At 38.1% G+C, this 8,314-nt stretch overlaps 1 long non-coding RNA gene across 1 annotated transcript; it reads left to right on the forward strand.

Moving 5' to 3' along the window:
- Nucleotides 1–5,792: 5,792 nt before the first annotated feature.
- LOC148693515 (uncharacterized) lies at nucleotides 5,793–7,328 on the forward strand. Its single transcript, XR_015952799.1, has 2 exons — nucleotides 5,793–7,058; nucleotides 7,177–7,328. It is a non-coding gene; the product is annotated as an uncharacterized LOC148693515 (long non-coding RNA).
- Nucleotides 7,329–8,314: the final 986 nt, after the last annotated feature.

Here is an 8,314-nt window from a genome sequence, read left to right on the forward strand (position 1 = left end):
AGGAGAATACTCTAAGATATGATTCGAGAGTCTTTGGCCAAAGCATATGAATATGTGATAGGAGCATATTTAGGCGACTTACTTAGCTTGTTTTCGTGCATCTATGTTGTTAATTCATAATTGTTTTAGTAGTTTAAGCCATTTTCGTGTGTTTTTAGGTTCATATGGCTAAGGAAGCAAAAAGATGCATTTTGGAGCATTTTGGAGCAAAATTGGGCTTGGAATGGATAGCATATGCTTGGAGCCAAAGTGTTGGACGAATTTGAAAGCCTTGTATGCACTTTGGACATAAAACAAAGGGCCTAGCCCAATCAAACAATCCTTTGAGCCATGCAAAACCTCTAGCCCAATCAACAACCCTTAGCCACATGCATTCACATGCATCACAACCCCAAAACCATCAAGAAACACCATTCACACACATATGCACTTACTCTTTCATCATTGCACCACCATTCACACACACATGCACTTATTCTTTCATCATTACACCACCATTCACACACACATGCACTTACTCTTTCACACACACATGCACTTACTCTTTCATCATTGCACCACCATTCACACACACATGCACTTACTCTTTCATCATTGCACCACCAATTCAACACATGCATTCACACACCAACAACCTAGCTCTTTTTCCATCATTATTTCATCCACATGCACTCTCAATCATAACAACCACATTCACTCTTAAACAATCACCCACATATTCTCCCATTCCCCCTATAAAAACCCATGCATTCATACACAAAAATCACATCTCATTTTCATACACAACACACCACATTCACTCTCCACCTTCTTTAGCCGTGAGTTCCCATTCCCTTATAATCCAAACACCACTCCTCATCCATTTCCATAATCCCCCAAACCTCACCTTAGACCTTGTGCTACAACAACGAGGAAGATAAGAGGGCCTAAACGTTCATACAATTCAAGTTTGAGTTGTTGGATTGTTTAGGTGTTTCTTTGATTTCAAAGTTTAAATTCAATTCTCTTTGTTTTGTACGTATGAGGAATGGAAGAGAAGAGTGCCTAAACGTTCATACAATTCAAGTTTGAGTTGTTGGAATGTTTAGGTGTTTCTTTGATTTCAAAGTAATGAGGAACTAATCCCCCTTTAGCTAGGGGGTGATTCGAAACTATGTTTATATTTGCAATATGAATTGATTAACTTTCGTTGGAATTTCATAAGTTGTTGATTCAATTTGTTTAACCGTTTGATTGATAACTTATTTATGTATGTTTATTAAGAATGCGCGCTTAATTTTCATGCATGAATATGACGCTAGAATATAAGTGAGTTTTACCTAATCGTTATGAACTTATATTCACAAGTAGTGGAGGTTGCTTATAAACAATCGCGTTAAACGAATTCTTGGCATGAGTTTCATGCTCATCATAGTAACGAATGCCTCGTCAACACTTATAGTTTTCATAATGCTTAATGATCTTTGATTGTATCTTTATTGTGCTGTTCACGTAAAGGACTTTTGGAGAATGTTGTGAATTGCGTTGCGCTAACCCATCCAATTCATTAACTTAAGGAAAACTTGACGGTTAATTTAAGCGGACCTAGTTAACCCGGAGTGTTGAGTTTCATAATTTATCGAAAGACCAACTGAGAATCAATCTTGTTTGCAAGTGTAACATGTATGGAGATGAACCCCTTAGCTAGCATTCATCCATAAATTTCATATTTACATTCTGTCTAGTTTATTAACTTGTTTCGTTATTTCAATTTTCGTAAAACCTCAATCCCCCTTTTGCTTTAATGTTCATTTTAGTTAGAATTCAATTTAGTTTGTGTTTTTAAAGCATTTTGAGTTTTTGATTTTTCTTAGTGTTTTAAACTTTAATTTTGCATTCTTTGAGTCTAGTTTAGTGTTTTATAACTTTATTTTACGTTTTTGAGTCAGTTTCCAAGAGATTTGCAATCCCTCCTAATCCCCGGTCCAAAACGATCCCTACTTATACATATACTACAATTTGACGAAAAGAGGGTTTAATTTGTGTGCGTATAAATATCGCATCAAATTTTGGCGCCGTTGCTGGGGATTAGAAAATTTGCTAATCCCTTGGATTGTTTTATTTTCGTTTGTTTTTATTTTTCCAGATTATTAATTTTGTTTTGTTTCTTGTTTTAGGTACTAGTTCATGACTCGGAGTTCTCATTCGATTCGTGAACATATCCTGGAATGATTGGGTTCTTCGTCCGGCTGCAAGACGTAAAAGAAAGCGCTACTTGGGAGGCAACCCAATGCACTGAATAAACAAAGCATGTTAAAAAAAAAAAAAAAAAAAATTTATATATTAAATAAAGATACTAAACATGGAGAAAGATGGAGCTTCACAAAGGTTGTTTACGTGAAGCCCCACTACGAGGCGTCGGAGCGGAAGGCATAGAAGCAGGAGGCATAGAAGCGGAAGCCATCGGAGCGGGAGGCATCGGAGCGGAAGCCATCGGAGCTAGAGCATTCCAAGCCTCAATACTTGGCCAAGCACTGGATGATCCAGGAAAATGGTGCCTCTGGAGGAAAGACGAAAACCTTTGACGGTCACTTTGAATCCGACCTTCAGACTCTTGCAGTTCATCAAGCTTCCTCTTCATGCCTGACGAATAGTTATTTGCAAGCACATGCAAACTTCTATTCTCGTACTTAAGCTGCTGGATCTCCTGCTTGAGACTTTCCACCTCTGCCATCAATGATTCCACCTGACGGGAACGGGCAAGCAGGCGTTGGCCCATGTTGGACACAGAACTCGCACACTGAACACTAAGTGCAAGGGACTCTTGAACGGCCAACTCATCGGACCGTCCTGACAGCAGCCTACTATCTTTTGGAGTGAGGAGGTTCCTAGCTACTATTGTAGCTGTTGTGGCGTCCTACATCACGGAGTCTTCACTTGTAAGAAGACCGTTAGAAGATAAGAAAGAAGGGCGCCATACGTTACCTTGACGCGGCGCGCCCGTATCACTGCTAAGGCTCAATTCCAAGCTAAGGTTCGATGGGTTTGCCATTTTTCAAAAATGTTCAAAGAGATGGGATGGAGTTAAATTTCAAAGGGCCGGAGTCGATTTTCAAGAATGGGAAATCTTTAGAGTGTGTTTGTTGTGGTGATCGATAGCTCAATACAAAAGCCAAGGCGACGCGTCCACCGATTCAAAAAGCAGGAATTTCCGGCGTACTTTAGGCAACGCTTTCTCGGCTTTTCAGAAGACGCGTTCAACTTTGTCAAAAGATTTCTTCTTTTCAGACAACACGTGGAGGCCATCATCGCAACTACACATCTTTAGCCGACAAGCGCAAAGTTCGGCGACGCTTTCTCTGCTTTTCAGAAAACACGTGCAGCTTGTCAAAAGGAGCCGCATCTGCACTACTACGTGTCGTTCAGAAAGCAAAGGGGCGTCGTTCAGAAATCGAAGGGGGCGCCTGCTCAGAAATCGAAGAGGCGTCGTTCAGATATCGAAGAGACATTTGTCGACAAGGGTAAAAGAACAGTACCACCACTTGATATTATCTCTATATATGTCGACCTTCGTCTTTTATGGCAAGGCAAACCTGAAGAAAATGCCCAACTCTCCCTCACCTCTGAGGGCGCACTCCCAGCAAAGCCTTTCGAAATACTCAATTCTTTCTTCTTCCCCAAAGATGATACCAGATGCCTGGAGTACGTATGACCCAGGAGGAAACGGCGGATTGAAGCATGTGCTGATTCATTGAGCGCTTCTTCAAAGCAAAGGTATCTCATATCATCAAGGTCAAAAGCAAAAGTATCTCATATCATGCTCTTTCCCTGTCCTTTTCTTTGTCCTTGTTCTTACTCGCATGGCAAAGTGAAAGAAGCAATCAGCCGGCACTTGGAGTCAGTCTTCCGATCTGGTTCCGACTGCCTGGAATTTATTCCTGGTTGCTTACCTAGCGTTGCTCTCGAGTAGTCATCTTCAACGGAGCAAGTAAGGCAAGGGAAAATGATACATTGAAGCATGTGGAGACAAACATAGGCTGAGTTATCCTCCAACCCTTTTCAATACGAATTGGAAAGATTGAACAAAGAAACAGACCAAAGGGGTAAGCTCAGACCTTCGGGGAAGACCAAAAGAATCCTGCTGCCCAGATCAAGAGTAGCACAAAGGAAAATCAACGATGGGCGGCAACCAGTTCGAGAGTAAGCCTGTGGAATCATCAAGATCAAGCCTCAATGCAATCACCAAGGAGAAGAGGGAATTTACACTCCATAACCAGATTTGGGTCCCTAAACTCTTCTCTTTGTTAATTACATTCTGCCATGTTTAGTATGTTTAGTGCTGTTTGTGTGTTTACTTATGTTTTGTGTGAATCTATGCTTAAAACATTGAGGACAATGTTTGATTTAAGTGTGGGGGGGGTAACTAAGTTTGTTGATGCAAATTCGTTGAATTTTATCACCCATAACTTCAAGCGTTGTTCCTTGCTGTTTTAAATGTTTTTAAGTTGTGTTTTGGAATGTTTTGTTTTTATAACTCCGAAAATCACATAAAAATTTAAAAAAAAAAAAAAAACATGTTTTGAAAAGCCTAAAAAGAGTGTTTTAAGTCGTTTTTGTGTGTTTGTGTCTTAGGATACCTTCCAACACAATGATAAGGATTTGGTTTGTAATTGCATGACTGTTAAAGAGAGTTATAAACATGGATGAAAGTTTGATTTACTCTTGGTATATGCTTGGTTATGGTTATAATGTATGACTTCACATGCAATCATAAAAAATAAAAAAAAATTTTGTGACATGCTTGAATGAAGGAACTCAAACAAACGCTACAACCCTGTGAGACTCGAGCCATTACCTTCTTTGGAGAGTTATTTTCTGTGATTCTTTGTTTTCTAAAGTTGTTGCATGATCTCATTATTCCTTACTTGGTTGCTACCTAGAATGCAATTGTATCATGATAGAACTAAATGTTAGAACTTATATCCATTTCATTCAAAGCATGACGTTGAATTGCATAACATATGCTTGAATGAAGGAACTCAAACAAACGCTACAACCCTGTGAGACTCGAGCCATTACCTTCTTTGGAGAGTTATTTTCTGTGATTCTTTGTTTTCTAAAGTTGTTGCATGATCTCATTATTCCTTACTTAGTTGCCACCATAGCCAAATAGCCTTACTTCCCATATTTTGTATTTGTTGTAAGTTTTAACCCCTTTGAGCCTTGTTTAACCTATGTTATCCTTACCTAGCCTAGAATAGGACCATCCATGCCTTTGTTCTTAAAGCATAGTAAGCATGACGGAAAATGAATTCCTTTTTGATTAATATGTTGCAGAAAATAAGTGTAGGGGAAGGATTATTGATGAGAGTTGTTGTGCCATAGGCACGGCTAAAAAAAAAAAAAAAAAAGAAAAAAAAAATTGAAAAAAAAAAAATGAAAAAGAAAAGAAAAATAAGAGTTGTTTGAATTTCCCCTATTAGTCTAAAAGTTGTTTTCCGCGCTCTAAAGGGAATTCTAAGTGCCTAATTCAATACTTTGCTCACTATTGCTTTAAGAATGTTTGTTTATCCTTCACCTTTCATTGTTAACCAGTACCCTAGCCCCGTTACACCCCTTTGACTTCTATCTTGATCGTTATATGTTCAATAATGTGGAGTTTGGATTTGATATGAGCTTATGGAATCACTGGTTCTCATTCTAAGTAGTAGCATTCCATTCATGAGATCATATTCATGTCATTATCGTAAATCCGGAAAATGCTTTCTTTGTTATAACATATGTGAGATACTAGTCTTTCATGTTTACATCAATCTCTCACATATAACTAGTGTAGGGTGTGTAGTCAGAAAATCTGTGTGAAAATAGAGTGCATTCTAGTAAGGAATTGAGTAAATTCTCTAAAGCATGTTACTACATTTGAAATGTGTTTTAATTGCTTAATTGTGAACTAGTATGTGGTGACTATGATTAAGAATGTACTTAAGTGTAAAGATGGCTAAAATCTGTGAGAATAATGATTTTTAACTTGTCATGTGCATTGGAAATCCCTAAGACGGTTGTTGGAAGGTTTAGGTTGTGTTTTACTTGTTTAGTGTCGTTTTGTTTATTTGTTATTATTTTGTTTTGCTCGAGGACTAGCAAAAGCTAAGTGTGGGGGAATTTGATAGGAGCATATTTAGGCGACTTACTTAGCTTGTTTTCGTGCATCTATGTTGTTAATTCATAATTGTTTTAGTAGTTTAAGCCATTTTCGTGTGTTTTTAGGTTCATATGGCTAAGGAAGCAAAAAGATGCATTTTGGAGCATTTTGGAGCAAAATTGGGCTTGGAATGGATAGCATATGCTTGGAGCCAAAGTGTTGGACGAATTTGAAAGCCTTGTATGCACTTTGGACATAAAACAAAGGGCCTAGCCCAATCAAACAATCCTTTGAGCCATGCAAAACCTCTAGCCCAATCAACAACCCTTAGCCACATGCATTCACATGCATCACAACCCCAAAACCATCAAGAAACACCATTCACACACACATGCACTTACTCTTTCATCATTGCACCACCATTCACACACACATGCACTTATTCTTTCATCATTACACCACCATTCACACACACATGCACTTACTCTTTCACACACACATGCACTTACTCTTTCATCATTGCACCACCATTCACACACACATGCACTTACTCTTTCATCATTGCACCACCAATTCAACACATGCATTCACACACCAACAACCTAGCTCTTTTTCCATCATTATTTCATCCACATGCACTCTCAATCATAACAACCACATTCACTCTTAAACAATCACCCACATATTCTCCCATTCCCACTATAAAAACCCATGCATTCATACACAAAAATCACATCTCATTTTCATACACAACACACCACATTCACTCTCCACCTTCTTTAGCCGTGAGTTCCCATTCCCTTATAATCCAAACACCACTCCTCATCCATTTCCATAATCCCCCAAACCTCACCTTAGACCTTGTGCTACAACAACGAGGAAGATAAGAGGGCCTAAACGTTCATACAATTCAAGTTTGAGTTGTTGGAATGTTTAGGTGTTTCTTTGATTTCAAAGTTTAAATTCAATTCTCTTTGTTTTGTACGTATGAGGAATGGAAGAGAAGAGTGCCTAAACGTTCATACAATTCAAGTTTGAGTTGTTGGAATGTTTAGGTGTTTCTTTGATTTCAAAGTAATGAGGAACTAATCCCCCTTTAGCTAGGGGGTGATTCGAAACTATGTTTATATTTGCAATATGAATTGATTAACTTTCGTTGGAATTTCATAAGTTGTTGATTCAATTTGTTTAACCGTTTGATTGATAACTTATTTATGTATGTTTATTAAGAATGCGCGCTTAATTTTCATGCATGAATATGACGCTAGAATATAAGTGAGTTTTACCTAATCGTTATGAACTTATATTCACAAGTAGTGGAGGTTGCTTATAAACAATCGCGTTAAACGAATTCTTGGCATGAGTTTCATGCTCATCATAGTAACGAATGCCTCGTCAACACTTATAGTTTTCATAATGCTTAATGATCTTTGATTGTATCTTTATTGTGCTGTTCACGTAAAGGACTTTTGGAGAATGTTGTGAATTGCGTTGCGCTAACCCATCCAATTCATTAACTTAAGGAAAACTTGACGGTTAATTTAAGCGGACCTAGTTAACCCGGAGTGTTGAGTTTCATAATTTATCGAAAGACCAACTGAGAATCAATCTTGTTTGCAAGTGTAACATGTATGGAGATGAACCCCTTAGCTAGCATTCATCCATAAATTTCATATTTACATTCTGTCTAGTTTATTAACTTGTTTCGTTATTTCAATTTTCGTAAAACCTCAATCCCCCTTTTGCTTTAATGTTCATTTTAGTTAGTGATAGGAGCATATTTAGGCGACTTACTTAGCTTGTTTTCGTGCATTTATATTGTTAATTCATAGTTGTTTTAGTCGTTTAAGCCATTTTCGTGTGTTTTTAGGTTCATGTGGCTAAGGAAGCAAAAAGATGCATTTTGGAGCATTTTGGAGCAAAATTAGACTTGGAAGGGATAACTTATACTTGGAGCAAAAGGAATGGACGAAATTGAAGAGTTGATGTCACAAGGATTCCTACTTGAAGTAGCCACACACCTTCCACATTTCAGCCACATGCACTTGTTCCTCCATCATTGCACCAACAACAACATTGCACATGCACTCCCTTTAATTAATTAACCCACACGCACCCTTTATTCTTTCATCATTCCAGCCACTCCACATCCCTCACCAAGAAATCATTCAACACATGCATCCATAATCATTT

Source organism: Pyrus communis, chromosome 10 (genome assembly GCF_041283825.1).
Source record: "Pyrus communis isolate YQ-2024b chromosome 10, ASM4128382v1, whole genome shotgun sequence".
Taxonomy (NCBI): Eukaryota; Viridiplantae; Streptophyta; class Magnoliopsida; order Rosales; family Rosaceae; genus Pyrus; species Pyrus communis.